This window comes from Brachyhypopomus gauderio, unplaced genomic scaffold (assembly GCF_052324685.1).
Source record: "Brachyhypopomus gauderio isolate BG-103 unplaced genomic scaffold, BGAUD_0.2 sc110, whole genome shotgun sequence".
NCBI lineage: Eukaryota > Metazoa > Chordata > Actinopteri > Gymnotiformes > Hypopomidae > Brachyhypopomus > Brachyhypopomus gauderio.
In genome coordinates this window covers 176735-194883 of record NW_027506931.1, presented here as the reverse complement: position 1 = coordinate 194883, position 18149 = coordinate 176735, and positions in this window count along the sequence as shown.

The window sequence follows — 18149 nt, the reverse complement described above, 5'->3', positions numbered from 1 at the left end:
CGTCCTTCTGACGCAGACCAGTCCTCTGCTTTTCCACACTCTGTACGTGTGTGTGTGCATGGGCTGCAGCACAACCAATCAAATGGGGGGTTGGCGAACGTAAATTTTTACCGGGCGGGGTGTAAAATGGACACAAATTAAGTATTATATCGCGATCGATCGATCGCCAGTGGTTGGTGCCAGAGCGAACTAGTAACTCATTGAATCATAGATGTGGATCAGAGGTAAATAAACTAGATTTTTTTCCGGCGTGAGATATTCGGATGTGTGGCGTGAGAGCGTGTGAAGACGGTCAAATGCGTGTGTCTCACGCTCAATGCGTGAGAGTTGGCATCCCTGGGTTCTGTATCTGAACTCGGGGAAGAGAGCCTCTCTCTGTCACCATCATAATATCCAGTTCTATCCCAGCATGGATTGTGTATTTGAAGACATCTACGTCGAGAAAAAAATATATTGACAAAAGTGGAGCGAGTTTTCAGCTATGGGGACATCATTCATCGTGCACAAATGACATACATACTTTTGGCCAGCAAATGCAATGCAGAATAGTTTACTGAAATGTCTAAAGTTGCAGATTCCTGTTAATTGTTCAGTTCTTATATTTGTTTGTCTTGTGTCACTCACACATGTTCTCCAAGAAACCAGATAAGAGAAGAGAGGGAAAATGCTGTTATGGTTCTTTGTATTGTACTGTGAAAATATCAGCACTTTTTATTTGAACATGGAGTTCTACTTATGACTTTTTCACAGAATATTTATTTCTGGAAAATTGTAGTTTAAAGTATGAATATTTTTGCAGCTAAGTTTAACAAATTGAATTGTGCAATAAAGAGGTGTAATTTTAATTTTTTTTTATACTTCGTGTTTTCAGTTGCACATGTTTTATCAAGATTTGAGGAGAATACAGATTTTAAAAAGAACGCATGTCTATTATTTACATTAAAAATATACCTGCAACATTGGTAAAAAAAAAAAAAAAAGACTCGAAAGGACTTGAAATTCCAAGTTTCAGACTTGGGACTTGACTTGATTATTGCCTGTCTTGACTCGAGACTTGACTTGACTTGAGTGTCTTTGCTTGAGACTTGACTCGGGACTTGAGGTATAAAGACTTGGACTTACTTGAGACTTGCAAAACACTGACTTGGTCCCACCTCTGCTTTCATGCTGAAATACTGCTGAAATAGTATGCTCTTTAACAAAGATAGACATATGATATGGCATAGTAATGAGTGTATAAATACAGTTGTGATCAAATTTATTCAACCCCCACTGAAATAAAGTGTTTTGGCCAGTTTGACATTGATTTTGATCATTTCAGTCATCTTATTTACAATTATATCAAAGAGGCACTTATAAATTAGACAAACATAACATAATATTTATGATGGAATAACCACAAATGTCTTTACTGTGCTCACATCATTATCAGTTTTATTCAACCCCCTAGTGACATTATTTTTTAGTACTTAGTACAACATCCTTTTCCAGTTATGACAGCTTTCAAGCGTGAAGCATAGCTTGACACAAGTGTCTTGCAGCGACCTATGGGTATCTTAGCCCATTCTTCATGGGCAAAAGCCTCCAGTTCAGTCACATTCTTAGGCTTGCGCACTGCAACTGCCTTCTTTAGGTCCCACCAGAGGTTCTCAATTGGATTTAAGTCTGGTGATTGCGATGGCCACTCTAGAATGTTCCAGCCTTTCATGTTCAACCATGCTCTAGTGGACTTGGATGTGTGCTTCGGATCATTGTCCTGTTGGAAGGTCCAACGTCTCCCAAGCCGCAGGTTTGTGACTGACCATCACATTTTCCTCCAAGATCTCCTGGTACTGAAGGGAATTCATGGTACCCTGCACACGTTGAAGCTTTCCTGTACCATTAGAAGCAAAACAGCCCCAAAGCATAATTGACCCCCCGCCATGCTTCACAGTAGGCAAGGTGTTCTTTTGTTCATAAGCCTGGTTCTTCCTTCTCCAAACATAGCGCTGGTCCATTGTCCCAAACAGTTCTAATTTAGTTTCATCTGACCACAGTACACTGTTCCAAAACCTTTGTGGCTTGTCCACATGACTTTTGGCATACTGCAGTCGACTTTTCTTGTTCTTTGGAGTCAGCAAGGGGGTGCGTCTGGGCGTTCTGGCATGGAGGTCTTCGTTATGCAGTGCGCGCCTTATTGTCTGAGCTGAAACTTCAGTGCCCACATCTGACAGGTCTTTTTTCAGTTCCTTAGCAGTCACGCGGGGATTTTTCTCCACATTACGCTTCAGGTAGCGCACAGCAGTCGCGGTCAGGATCTTCTTTCTGCCACGACCAGGTAACGTTTCCACTGTGCCCTTTAACTTGAACTTGCGAATGATACTTCCGATAGTGTCTCTTGGAATATTTAACAACTTCGCAATCTTTTTATATCCATTGCCATTCTTGTGAAGCGCAATAACCTCTTCTCTTGTCTTCTGGGACCATTCTCTTGCCTTCACCATGCTTGGAAACACACCAGTAGATGTCTAGAAGGAGCTGAGTATCACAGTCCTTTTAAATCTGCCTAATTGGTGCTTATCATGCTTGATTGCTGCTCGTTGACATCCACAGATGTTTTCAATACCTGATGGAAAACACTGGAATGAACCTCTGTTCTTAGGAGTGGTAGTCGTAAAGGGGTTGAATAATTGTGTCAATGAAGAAATCACAAAAAGGCCATTTAATACTTTATGACAAAAAAAATTGATGCTATCTTAGTTGCATTTAGTTCTTTAACAAGTCCTTGTAAGATTTCATTATGAACACAATTACAAATGTGCACTGAATTCCATAAAACCCTTCGCAGCATTGGGGGTTGAATAAATTTGATCACAACTGTAAATTCATTCTTTCATTTTATATTTTAGTGAATAAATTTTTAATGTTCATTTGAAACTATTTCACACACACACACACACACGTATTATATACACATTTATGGGGCTGAGGATCTAAAACCCTTGAAAAATAACTGTTTTGCACAATTTCTTGCGTGTGCTGGCACTCTGTATCTCCAGGGTAGTTAATTTTGCGATGTGGTGTAGCCTTAAATTGTGAAATACAGAGAACAAATGACAGGAGCATAAAATTATGGTTCTCGATTCTGAATTGGGTTTCTGCAATGTGCTCCCAGAGTAAAAACAAATCTGGGGTGGGTTTCCCGAAACGTTCGTAGCGCTAAGTACTTCGTAACCTCGTATGAAACGTTCGGGAAACCCACCCCTGGATGACAAAGGACACACTGACACCTGTTGATTTTTGGCGTATCACACGCTCTGCTGCTCTAACCACCTTCACTGTTCCATCTGAGGGGTTCATCAGACCACCATTGTTTTTAAGTTGAGGCCGGTGGTAGCTCTGGTCAAAGGATGAGGGTACAGCAGCTTTGACAAGACTTGCATGGCACACCTCACAAGAAAGTTTTTTCAGAATTTTTCGGACAACAAACCCTGAAATGTAGACCAGGGCATTGTCCACAAGACCACCAAAGCAGGTGGGCAGGTAACTGTGGTCACATATGACTGCAGAAATGTTTGCAGATGGGGACGGGAGCTCTTCTTCTACCATTAAAGCAGAGTGCATGTCTGCAGCCGATAGTGATACAGTCTCATCTTGTGCTGCCACGTTGCCCGACGCACTTGGTGAGACACCACAGCGCACCATCAGACGATGGAAAATGCCCTGGAACTGCCCTGCAGTGGGACTGTTATTCCAGCCTCCTAAAAAAATCACAAACATTTGCACACTTAGATTACAGAGATATTTAATGAGGACACTCAGTCATCAAAGACACATCTTCTGAGGGTATGTATGGAAACTGTATAACCATTTTTCCTCACAGGCTATGAAATGTAAGTATGGTAATAACTGTATAATCATGTTTCTTCCACAGGTAGGCTATAAAAACATATGCATAGGTGTCTGAAGAGGTCTATAATATATTGTAAACAAGTGATGTATTTTCTCTACTAGAATTGACACAATATTATGGCAGAATATTATAAATGGTAAAATAACCTAAATTATTGTTCAATCTTACTTGTGAAAGGTAATCCCATGCGGTCTGATTTTGATACTGCGCCGATTATAGCAACCGTAGGCTGCACAAAATACCGGTATAATTGCTCTCTGTGCGTTAGGTCTGGTGAGCCCTCAGTAAGGAGACCCATTCAATATGGCAGCTACGCTGGATTACGCTCCAGCCCGTAATGAGGCGTCTGTGTATATTATGTCTATGGTCCAATCCATATACAGCACACTCCATAATTATTGGTACCCCTACTTAAAATGTGTAAAAAAAAAAGTCAACACACACCTAGACATGTCTCCTGATGTCAACACATTCCTGTGCCACTTTTCATAACTTTTATTTTTACAGGTAGCGTACACAGCATATAGGCGTAACTTTCTGAAGAACTGGTGGGGACATTTTGGCCTGACAGGGACAGTCCCCAGCAACATTTAGCACAATTTCTTTTGCTTTATATGTGCCTACATTTGCCGACAGTAACTCAGACAACATCAGCTCATCAAGAGCATCAGCAGATCAAGATATTTACGCACAATAGTGCAAAACTAGGTTCACACGCAACTATGTTCAGATATAGATCAACAATGACATGACACAGACACACAACAAGCCCAGAGAGGCAGAACATGACATGAGTTTCCTGGAACAAAAAAAATATGGGTGATATATTACCAATGTACAGATCAAAATGATAATTAGTATAAATTTTGGTTTAGTTTGTATTTTATTTGCATTATAACTAATTTAAATATACTTACAATTTAAAAGTAAAACTCCGGTCAAATAATCATAAGACATGATTATGACAAAAAAACATTTATATTTGTAACGCGCTGGCGCAGGCAACACACGAGACAGGGATCCTTGCTTTGCTTCCAGACGTTACGTTTATTATACTTAACATACAGCGCAGACAGCGCACATTAAACATGTTAACCACGAACATGTAGGACTCAAACAACGACGAACGCACATTAAATAGACAGACCACATAAACCCCACGTGATGACCACAAGACATAACCGCACCCACGGAGATACACAGACGCAGACGAGTATACGTAGACGACGTAAACACACGCCCCAAAGGGAGGGTTCGGGGACCGTAACGTGATAGACGCCCCCACCAAGGGCACTACCCATCCCGGGGTGCCAACAGGACGAAGTGCCCCGAACCCACGTTGATGGGCGGATCCGAAGCGCTCAGCCCTGCGTTTGGGAGATGACCACCCTCGGTGGAGAGTCCGCTACGAACACCCTAGAACACCCTCCCTGGGAAGACAGACAGACACACTGGTACATTCACAAACACACAGACCGAAAGGGAAAAGGGGGTTAGGCAAACATACGGGAACATTCACGAACACAGGTACAAACAAACATGTAGATGGCGCCAGGCTCCGCGCCAGGAGGAGGGCTGCCAGTGGGGAGAACACAGAAGCTGCGGGAGCTGCAGGCGCTGCGGTGGGCGGTCCTCCTCCCGCTTTCGCCGCAAACTCTCCACCGGGTGCAGCGTGGCTGGCGGACGCGCCAGGTGCAGCGCGGATGGCGGACGCGTCAGGTGCAGCCTGCCGGGTTTCTCCAGAAGCCCCCAAGGGGCGCTCCGCAGGATGACTCCGCCCACACTCTCTCTCTCCTCTAGGCGGAGCCTGCTGGGAAGACTCCCTCCCTCCGGGTGTGAGCCTTCCTAACCAGGCAGTGGGGGCACTGTTGGTGACCTCCATCTCTTCCTCCTCACTGCCTCGCTCTGTGAGGTCGTTCAATGCCTTTTCAACAGACTGGATCAATTCAATCATCTTCCTGGGCTGGTAGGATTTCAGAAGTGGGATCTTCTCCAGGTCCTCGATGATCTCCAGGGCGATGGTGGTTTTATTGCCGAACCGGTTTTCCAGGACCTTGAACATGTCCTCAGCAGTTTTGTAGGTGGAGAGCCGTAGGTCTCCGCGGATTTTGTCATCAACACTGTCGAGGAGCTGCATCTTCTGCAGACTCTCCCAGTCCTTTTTCCATTGATAGAACTCTCTTTTTGAGCCATGGAATCTGGGTAGGCTGGTGGGTTTTATTTTCAGGATAGGCTGCTGGACTACCTGCTGTGCTGACTGGGCCTGAAGAGTTGTTCCATGCCTTTCCTCCTCTGCAGTTCTCTGCAAGATTAGGTATTCAGCCTTTTTTGCCTCAAGGTTGTTCTTCATCTTCCTTAACACTAGGTACCCGACGGCTGCGAAAATTTTCACAAGGCTTAGTAAGGTCCATGTAGCCCACTCCCCTGCTGTGAAGGGATTAACACCCATTGTCTTGGTAATGCGGTGGAAGCGTCTCACCCCCAAGCTCATACGACTGACTGCCAAAGCACCAAACGTGATACAATTTCACAAAAAACTTGGTTACAAGCAGACTGTATATGTTACCGATCCTACAACAAAAGGTTTCAAAAGGTACAATTCAAGCGCACATAGAGACACCAGTTTCTCAAATGAGTCCCGTCAAACAATAAAAATAATAAAATTGTTTGAATTTCTTTGTATATTGTTTGAAGCTCTTTGTATATTTACTATACTATATAATATTTGTTACACTTTCTGTTTCCGCGTTTGAATTCGCGTTTGAAAAGCTAAGAAATTGTATGGCGCAATTATATATATGGCTGATAAATGTTGTGATCTAAACAGCAGACTGGAAAAGGAGAGGAAAAGACAGGAAGAACAAATTCATGTGCTGTAAAACAACTTTATTTTGATCAAACATGGATGTCTATTCCGGGTTTCTTGAAGTGAAATGTCAAGAAAGTTGAGGGTGTCTTGAAGTTGAGGGTGTACTCGCCAGATGCACTTGCCGCATGCAACACACGCGTTGATGCTGTGGAGAACAATTCAAAGTACACCTTACATTTTGAATAAAATCTTTCAGAAGACAAAAATACGTAACACCACATATGTTACGTATGTAGGCCTACTTATCAACGTACCTTCATGTAGTTTTAGCCAACAGTTGCTACACAGCCAGGGTGTACTCGCCGCATGCAACGGGCTACTGGCGTGTTCCTGCGCGCACTGTGTATGCACGCACCTTCATGATGTCTGTCAACGGCGCACTGCAAAGAACACAGAAGTACATTTTATATTTTGAACGAATTCATTCATGTGTACCAGCCAGGGACCCTCTTTCTTACATTTGCGGCATGTTCATCGTTCATCGCTGCCAAGGTCAATGGGCCACCGGCGTGTTCCTGCGCGCACTGTGTATGCACGCACCTTCATGATGTCTGTCAACGGCGCACTGCAAAGAACAAAGAAGTACATGTTATATTTAGAACGAATTCATTCATGTATAAATTGATTCTGATTCCAACACATATGCATACCTTCATCCGCAGAGGCAGAATACGGACACAAGCGCTGAAGAGAGCAATGAGCGATAGAGAAGGGCAAACCAGAATCATAGTCAATATCATAGGCATGGGTCATAACAGAACGGGATTCCAATTCCAGCAACCATGAGAAAATTAACCAGCAACCACCACGCGAAATAAACAGAGGACTAACACGGAAACAGACATGAAATGGCAGGAGATGCGGGGCAGACCGTGACACCGGGTTTCATGATGTGCAACTGTGGAACAGAAAGAGAAGAGATTTTTGGTTATGTTCAAATAATAGTGTGTGTATATATATATATATATATATATATATATATATATATATATATATATATATATACTTATCGACGTACCTTCATGTACACAGTTTTAGGTACTTAGGTACACAGTTGCCACACAGCCAGGGACACTCTGCCCTACACTTGCGACAGGTGTACTTGCCGCATGCAGCACACTGGGTTATGCTGTGGTTCCGGTTGCAGTTTGTCTGCACCTGACACGTAGTCTTCTTTTCAGGAGCAGGCAGAGGACGTGGCGTTCTCTTCAACTCCTTTTCCTGTAGGAAACGGAGACGGAGTTCCTCAGCAAGAGCACACATAAAAACTCTCCTACTTTCTGTGGACCCCGTACATGCCGTGTACAAAACATGCGCGTTCATCGCTGCCAGGTCAAGTATGTTATAAAACACTGCAATGGGCCACCGGCGTGTTCCTGCACGCACTGTGTATGCACGCGCCTTCTGGTCCATGATGTCAACGGCGCACTGCAAAGAACAAATACAAAGAAGTACATTATATTTTGAGTAAATTCATTCATGTATGATAAATTGATTTATCAATGCCAACACATGCATACCTTCGTCCAGTTGTAGTCCGTCACGGTGTTTGGCTTCCTTTTGCGGTCATCGGCAATCTCCACGTGCGTGTGCATAGTGCTCAGAACGCAAACTGTTTTGTTGGGCTTGGAGGCATACACCTTCAGAAGCGCATCATCGGATCTGTACACCTCCGTTGACAACTTCTCACGTCCCTTGGCTTCCAAAGGAACTTCTCGGCGAATCTTGTTCATCGTCCCAAGCAGAGTCGTGTTGCATTCCAGCAGCTTCTTAGCCAGGGAAATAAATGTGAAAAAATTGTCTGTGGCTACAGTTCTGCCCTTGCCCAGGTATGGCTTCATAAGCTTCATCACCACATTCTCGGACACTCTTTCCCCCTTGGGACGATCGGGGTCCTTTCCAAGGTATGGAATGGCGTTGCACATGTACTTTGTGTTCAACTCAGAAGCAACCCAAAACTTTATTCCAAACTTGTCCGGCTTTGAGGCAATGTACTGGGTGAATGGACAGCGAACCTTGGTAGGAAACAGCTGCTCGTCGACTGTCAGTTCCTTGCCTGGCGTATAGCACAAAATGCAGTTGTTCACAAATCGCTGCCAGATGTCCGAGATCGCAGCAAATCTGTCGCTCTTTGCACGCTCCGCACGGGTGTCCTTATTATCAAAGCGCAAGTACCGCATGATTTCTTGGTAGCGGTCCCGTGCCATTGTCTCCTGGATCGAAGGCACAGCGAACATTGCCGACCAACAGTCCGACATCGCTCCAACTGGACAGAGGACTGCTCGTAGAAATAGGATTGCTACGAACGCCATCAACTCGCTGACCGACAAACTCCAGCTGCTGTCTGTTCTGTGGGCTTCATGGACAGTGCAGTCTGTGATGATTCGCAGCATCTCCATGTCGAGCAAACACAGAAAACTCTGCAGTCTGCTTGTGATCCTACGCTGTATTAGTAAAAGTAAACAAATGACGCTAGGTAAATTACACATACTAAATATCATTCAAACACAAGCAGAAACATTGGAAAGAAATATGAAGTTACTATACCTTTGCATGCTCTGTAGGCCCAGACGGCTCAACGAATGTTGAATTAGGCGAACAGCTGCTGACACGAGAGCATGCGATGCCAACCTTCTCCCAAACAGTTCCATCTTTTGCCCGTACGGTTGGTGCAGGTGTGGTGTCAGCCTGTGTCCGTCTCTTCCTTGGAGGGCTCTGTTGTACCTCATCCGATGTACTGCTTCTTTCTTCATCGGATGAATCACTGGTCAAAAAACAGGAGGGTTCCTCTCCCGCATCGGACTCACAGCAGTCCTCGTTGGTCAGCAAAGCCGCAACTTCTTTAGCGGTGAACGTTCTCTGTCTTGCCATGGTGTTTTGCGTCATCTCCACACAGGATAGTAGTGAAAATGTAAGCCGCCTGCCTTTGGGTTTCAGCTTTTATCATGACTCTGAAGAACACACCCACAACAGCGCATACTAATTATACTTTATTATAATAGGTTATCACACATAACGCCGAAACCGGGCTAATCCCATGCATACACGGGAACAATAAAAGGTGATGGACCCGTGATAATGGTTCACGGCAATCCGTGAATATCAGTCAAACACAAGCATAAACACTGCAATAAAATATTATGTTACTATGCTGTATGAGTAAAAATAAATAAATGATGCTAAGTTATTTACACGAACGAAATATCTTATTTACACGAATGAAATATCAGTGAAACACAAGCATAAACACTGCAAAAAAATATTATATTACTATGCTGTATGAGTAAAAATAAATAAATGACGCTAAGTTATTTACACGAACGAAATATCTTATTTACACGAACGAAATATCAGTGAAACACAAGCATAAACACTGCAAAAAAATATTATTACTATGCTGTATGAGTAAAAATAAATAAATGACGCTAAGTTATTTACACGAACGAAATATCTTATTTACACGAACGAAATATCAGTCAAACACAAGCATAAACACTGCAAAAAAAATATTATGTTACTATGCTGTATGAGTAAAAATAAATAAATGTAAAAATAAATATTACTTTACTATACCTTTATTACTTTGTTGCTGCTATTGAAGTGCATACACAAGAAAATCTGGGACGCTTGCTTCATACATAACGCCAATACCACGCTAATGATAATGTGTTTCACGGGAACAATATGGACCTGTGATAATGGTTCAGCCATGTAAATGTGTGGCGCTATTGAAGTGCATACACAAGAAAATCTGGGACGCTTGCTTCATACATAACGCCAATACCACGCTAATGATAATAGTTCACCGCTCTAAATAATAATGTCAATATGTGGCGCTTCACACATAACGCCGAAACTCCTGCCACAGAGCTCCTGCCTGTCTTTCTGCTCCTGTCTTGCTCTGAAATTAACATATGTATGGTCCTGCTAATTGGGCAGGAGAAGGAGGGGTGATGTCCTCAGGACCTTGAGATCTCAGGAGCTCCAGTGTTAAATTAGTTGTGTAATCGTCAACTAGTCATTAACTAATGATATTTGCAGTGAGTTACGGTCCCCGAACTCTCCCTTTGGGGCGTGTGTTTACGTTGTCTATGTATACTCGTCTGCGTCTGTGTATCTCTGTGGGTGCGGTTATGTCTTGTGATTATCCGTCTCACCTGTGGCTCATCGTTGTTTGAGTCCTACATGTTCATGGGTAATGTGTTTAATGTGCGCTGTCTGCGCTGTATGTTAAGTATAATAAACGTAACATCTGGAAGCAAAGCAAGGATCCCTGTCTCGTCTGTTGCCTGCGCCAGCACGTTACAGAACGACGAGCCTTCAAGAGACAATGCCAGGATACGCCACCCGAGCCAAGAGGGGCCAGAGACCCAGCCGGCGCCACCATGCCTCTTCTCCTGCCCAACGCCGCGCGGCCACCGTAACCCCCGAACTGATGGAGCAGGACCCATTATGCAGGGTCATGCTGCTTCGGGCTCGGGAAGCCTCTTCCGCGGAGTTAGCAGACTGCTTCCGCGAAACCGTGGAGCGAATGTGGCGGGAGAGACACCCCTCTCCTTCCCGGGAACTCTCACCGATCCGGTTAGGTGTCCTTGAGCTCTGCTCTACCGCCAAGACTCCGGAGAGCGAGTTCGGGGACGAGGGATCGGAAGAGGAGGAAGGGGAAGAAGACTCGGCTCCATCTGTCTGTTCCGCTCCCACATTGGGTTACGGGGAGGGCGATGAGGAGGAGGAGGAGGAAGGCGACGAAAAGGAAGAAGACTTGGCTCCCTCTGTGTGTTCCTTCCCCGCGGATTACGGTGGGGATGAAGACGAGGAGGAGGAGGAGGAAGATGACTATCCTCCCTCCGTAGGCCCTGCCCCCACTGAAGACCACAGTGAAGTCGAGGTGGGCGACGGCTATCCTCCCTCTGTATACTCCGCCCCCACCGAATACTACGGTGAGGGCAAAGAAGACAACTATCCTCCGTCCGTGTGCTCGGGTGTCTCCGAGTGCACGGACAGCGAACTGTATACAGAGGATGAGGGTAGTTCGGCCCCCTCGGAATACTCCGCGAGGACCGTGAAGGGGAGAAACAGCCCGGCGGTGAGCGCTCCCCTCGACCACTCCGAGGGGAGCGCTATGGACTGCTCCAGGGGTAAGAGTTCGGCAGAGCCTATGAGCTGGAGCCTGGGCAGTGTCACGCCAACTTACAAAAACATCAGAACAGCCAAATATCTTACTCCACTATCAAAACAAACATCAACTAGTTCTCATCCGGACCTGCAGGGGGCAGACAAGTATTGCAACAACCATTAACTTCCTGTCGGATCTGAGGGATTTCCTGAAAAGCGGCCATCTTTTCTCTCAGATTAATTCATGCTGTAGAGGACAAAGGAGCTAAAGTTTGGTCCTAAAGAAACTTGGGAGATGACAAACAAAAGAAAACAAGAAAATCCTTCAGTTCACTGGTAAAATGCTACTGGTTATCAACCTAATTGGCTAACTGTTCGGCTAACTAACTGTTCGGCTAACCAACTGTCTGACTAGCTAACTGTTTGGCTAACTAATTGGCTAACTGTCTGGCTAACTATCTGCCTGGCTGATACCCTTCGTCAATCAAACGAAACAATCTAAAGAACTTCAATAAAATACAAAAAGGGGTAAATGCCTTCGAGTTGTTCCTTGCGTGACTGGGCTCTTTCAAGTTGGAGCATAACTGAGAGAAAATCAAAACACCTAGTAACTTGACAGTTGATAACCAGCGTGGCAACAGAGACAAAGGATCAACGGCCTCCAGTCAACCTTGTCTACGCAAAAAAAAGCAACTCCAAGTATGGCGGAAGAAGCCATTGGAAAGTCCATCAAACAGCTGAAGACGGAGAGGACTTCAGCAAAGATGGCCTTCACAAAACAGGCCAACTACCTCACAAGAGGAATCGAGCACCTAACGAAACCAGAGATACAAAAGGAATACAGGGAACTCTGCTCACTCTCCAGGAAAGTCAACGATGCAAACGATGAGTATGAGCTTGGTCGGCTAGTGGAGGTTGACGAAGAGGAAGGAGAGGTGAAGCTGAACCCCAAAGAACAAGCAGACCTTTCAAAGATCACAGAAGACTGCAAAATTAGACTAGAAAAGGTCAGAACAAGCATGCAGTCCAGTCTCTGGTTGAGGTACGCTGAAGGGGAGTTGACCTTCGCCATTGAGGAGGCAGAATCGGCTTGCGAACAAACTCGTGGAACCCCTGTGGCCCTAGCCAATAAAAATGGATATGAGCACCAGGTGGAAAACGCGAAGCAACTTGTCGCAGATGCATTGGCTGTATTCAAACAGTGGCAAGACTGGATACCCACCAAGGAAAGAGACAACTGGGATGGCAGGACAAAGGGCTTAAGTCTTTTGTACAAAAAGAAAATCTAAAATGAATTATTGAATCCTTAACAGCAAAATATTCAGTACACAGGGGACGTTCAGAGAACATACAACATTCCAAAATAAAAAATCAGAGAAACAACCATAACAGGCAGATATTTAAAAAACAAAAGAATAAGATTAAATCACAGGAGGAGTAAAACTAAATAGCTTATAAAAAGAGGACACTGAGTTGAGTGCACAACAGGAAATGCTGGCAGTACCTCTCAATGAGTAGAACGAAAGTGCTAACAAACTGCTAAAAAAACTCTTAAGGTCAAAATGATATTATAGATTCAAAAACAAAAGTGTAAGGAAACAGCAGTCAGTCGAATTCTGAATTCCAGAACTGTAACAATTGCGCCACCCTTGCTTGCTCTGTACCAGACAACATCTCCCAGAATCCTCCTGCAATCCTGTCCCTCCATCCCAATACTCTAATCAACATCTACTCCCATGTTCAACCCCCCCCCCCCCCCCACTCCCCCTTTTTTTTATTACTGATCAGACTTGGCTGTATCCAATAACACCTGCCTATTTGTTACATCTCCATGTCTTCCTTTTGATTTGTTTTGGATATATGTACTAATTTGTCTGGGTGTCTTGGTTTACCTCTTATTTAGCCTCTGATCCCTTTGGTCTGTTCACATAATTGGCTTGCTAATTTAGATTGTTCTACCTTGGTAGAAAAAAAGAGCTCTGCCTGTATGTTTTGGTTGGTTATTTCTTTGTTACTCACCTGTTTCTGACTGAGAGCTTGGGTCTCCCTCTGATTTTATTTCTGGGCGGTTTCTGTCACATTAGACTTTACTGATATAATTTTGCCTAAACCAGGTATACTGAACACAAAACTTTGTCTGGATGTGGTGGCTCTGATGGCCCAGATGGAACCATAAGTTCCATCCAAGAAAATGATGGCATGCTACTTAACCTGTCCATTCCTTAGAAATCTAGAAATCTTAGAATTCTTAATTGTTCTTTAAGTATTTCTATGCAAAACAAATAATAAACAATCACACATTTGTCATCCAGGAACCTGTGAGATAAGTCACTTGGTAGTTTAGCCACACATCATAGAAGATATTCTAATTAATTTATTTAACATAAATCTGTAAACCTTTAAATAACTGACATTATTTTAAAAGTAAATAAAGCAATATTAAACATGTTTTACAAAACTAACCAGCTATACACATGAGAATCATATTATTTTCCATGACAAATCAAAGCAAACTTATGACATGTTCAAGCGTGCCTTAAATATCTCAGAACACAAGGGCTGAAATATCTTCCAGAAATGTTTTGCGTGTCCATGCATGCACATATTGCATGTTATAGCACAAAACAAAACACACAACACAGCTCAGCCTAAGAAACACTGTTAGATACAGTAAAATATTATTCTAAAACTTACTACTCTAAATTATTCTAAACCTTCTACCTTGGAGAGTCCCACCAGGGGACTCTATGTTTCTCCTCAACAAAAGTTATTACAATAACGGCTGCTTCTCGCCGGTGTGTGAATGGTAGTGTAAGAGTTGTACCTGTGTTAAAATTGTAAAGTGACTTGTGCTTTTGATCTTCTTTCACCTTAGCGCAGCATGTTCATTGATTGCAAGAGAATCTTGTCTTTAACCTTTTATTAAAAGTAAACATATTTACAGAGATCTCTGGAGAGCTCACAAAGCCTATTCGTGTCACCCCATGTGCAGCTCTGAACCTGTCTGCTCCTCTCCCCATTTTATGTGTTCCTTTTTCTGCTAAACATAGGAGCTGCAGTTCCATACGTTAAACCTATAGCTGTTTCTCTCCTACTTTGGAAACGAGGTCTTCGCTTGCTGACTTTACCTATTTGACTTACAGAGGCTCCTCTTACACACCCTGTTTTTAGAAAACGACAGGCACTTAGAGTCTGGAAATGAGTATACAAGCACTTTCCCAGTCATTCTTGATAATAAGCAATTTGATTAATAATATAATGTAAGCAAAACAAAGTGATTAATATAAGAAATTTGATTAATACTTTATTATATAAGGATTATGATAAGCTGCTTGATTAATACTGTAATGTAAAAAAAATATAAAGGGATAAAATATAATTCCCAACACGACCTTGAGTATCTAGAAAGGTGCTATATAAGTTGAACATTCATTCAATAATGGCATCAGTGGTGACATTTGACTTGGCCTTATTGCTTTCCTTGACTTCCATGTCCAGCTGCTGTCATCTGAGGAAAAAAATAAAATGCATCTGCATTACTAATTCATTGTAATCACATGCAATGATTTGCAATAACATTAAAATACAAATAAACAATCATGACATACCTGAACTGGGAGCAGATAGTTGAAGGTCCAGCTTGGGCATATTCCATTTGTGTTGGTAGTGTTTCTCATTTCTGCTTAGCACAATTTTAGTCTTTCCACTGCATCATTGGCTTTTGAGCAGCTTAAGAATGCCATCATCTTGCACCGAGGATCCAGCAGTGTTGATATTGTCATTACACTTAATTACAGGGTTGCACAGTGTTTCTAGTAGTCTTATTTTTGTCAGGGTTGGACCCAGGCGCGTTCCTCCGGTCGCCACTAGGAGGAGCCCGCGAGCTAGACCTGGGGGCAATCAGACGCGATGGCTACAGGTGTTTGCAGCCTACTTAATGTGAGCAACTTCAGCAGCCCATTGCTGAAGCTGTTTGTTGTCTTTACGCTCACAGCCCAAGCCATTGGTCTCTCGCTGTTGTTTCTCTCTCTGCGTTTCATTTCGCCTGCTCTCTAGTTTTTTTCTCCCTGAGTGTTCTCAGTCTCTCTCTCTTTATCTTTCTTCTTCTTTGCTGTTTCTCTTTTCCTTGTTTTCTATGTTGGTTTGTCTGCCAGTGTTCTGGTTGACAGACCGACAAGTATCCCAGGTAGAAGTTCTAGGTCTTGTACCTAAAGCCTGGTTCACACTACATGAATTTTCAGTCATCAGGTTTTTGTGCCGTTCGCACTACACGACTGGTCATGCTGTAATCACGAGTCTTTCAGTTGTTGTGGCTTTCACACTACATGACTGATCGGCGACGCGGGCTCACGAATTACACGCACGGACGTAATTTTGGGGGGGGACGGGGGGGACATGTCCCCCCCACTTTTTCAAAAGCCGGCTTTGGTCCCCCCCAGTTTTTACGGTTAAAACCAAATATTTAAATAGCGATGAATCCATGTCCCCCCCACTTTTGAAATCAAAATTACGTCCATGATTACACGACTGGGGAATTGCCGACTCATCTGGCTGCCGTCCAAAAACGCGAGAACACGAAAACGAAACTCTCCCAGAACCAGCAACACCACGTAGAAGAAAAAACAATGTACATGTACTCCACATTTTCGTTATTATTATTTTTTTTACCGTTTAAATACTCCATAGTCCCAAGTTGCCAGAATTATTTCATCTCTCCGTTGCAGTGATAGATATAATCAATCGCATTATTTCTCCAGTGCTGTTACAATAACTTAAACAGTGTTGTAGTAAAGTTGTAAGGAAGGTGAGGATTTTGTGTGGTTACTGTTTTGAAAGCATTCTTGAAAGTTTTCTCTCCGCGTTCCCATTGGCTGTAGCTAGACGCTGCTGCCGACTCTCAGTCGCCGACTGCTAGATACTAAACATGCTAGATATCTGCCAGTCGTCTGCGGCCAGTCGTCTGCGGCCAGTCGGCGACGGCTCGGCGAGCGTCTTTCAGCGTCTTTCAGCAGTTCACACTACATGACTGAGCGAGCGACGAGTGATCGCCGATTTGCCTCCGACCACAGTTTTTGTCGGCGATCAGTCGGCGACTGAAAAACCAGCCTAAAATCTTGTAGTGTGAACCAGGCTTAAGCTTCACATCCCCTCCCTCGTCTCTCATTTACTTTTAGACACGTTGAGCTGTTCTCCGTGTGTTTTTGGTTTTCCTCCGTTCTTTCATTGTATTGACGCGTTGATTATTATCCTCTTGTTTTCTGTTGTTTACTTACCAGGTTTGGTTACGTCGAGATTCCTCCGTACCGTTGAGCTGTTTTTCCCTTCGGGGTTTTTGTTTTGGTTTTCCCGCATTCGCGGAGGTTTTCTCTCTAGCTAAAGTTAACTTTGTGCGTTTGTGACTAACTGTGCTGTAAAGCTCAGGTGTTTTAGCAGAGGATTAAATGTACAAAAATTACTCCGATGTTTAATTGTTTACGCTACTTTTTCAGCCTCTTGCATGTTTTAGTTCACTTGCATGCTAGCAAGATATAATGCGTTTTTTTAAACTATTTAAATTATTTATTGAAACATAAACAGACGTGTATTGTTCACACTTTAAAGGTTGTTTTTTAACAGACGTATTTGTTGTTTGCTGTGTCCTGGATGTTCTACAGCCTAAAAGGACTTTTGCTAAATATACAAATAAAAATATATTACACGACAAATGTTATCCCATTTGGCTTCACGCAATATTTAAATCACTTGAGCAGGTGGTATTTTTTATTTCACAGAGCATGTTTCATCCACTGCACAGTGCTTTTACACTAAGAACACAGGGGGAACAGATTTAACCAGAGCCCTGTGAAAAATGGTTCCCCCCTTGTAAATGACAAAGTGTAAATGCAAGGCACTACAATTAAGGTGGGGTTTATATTTGACTCTTATCCTTGTATATAACAAGTTTTATCCACTGCACAGTGCTTTTACACTACGAACAATTAATTTGATTTAATTTGAACAACGTAATTTGTCTTTTTCTATCTTTGGTATACTTTTGTGTCTAAGTGGTTTAATTATTTTGATTCTCATAAGCTAACTGGAGGGAAATGCATTAACTTTGAATGAAATGTCAGTGATCTTGCAACAAACACAAATCTGGAAAAAAAATTCTAGATTTGTCTGCAGAAGGCCTCATTTTGTTACACACACACACACACACACAGATTTCAGTCACAAACGTAATTTTTTTCTGTTTGTGTTGTGCAGTTCTTAGTTTGATGAGGCGGATGCAAA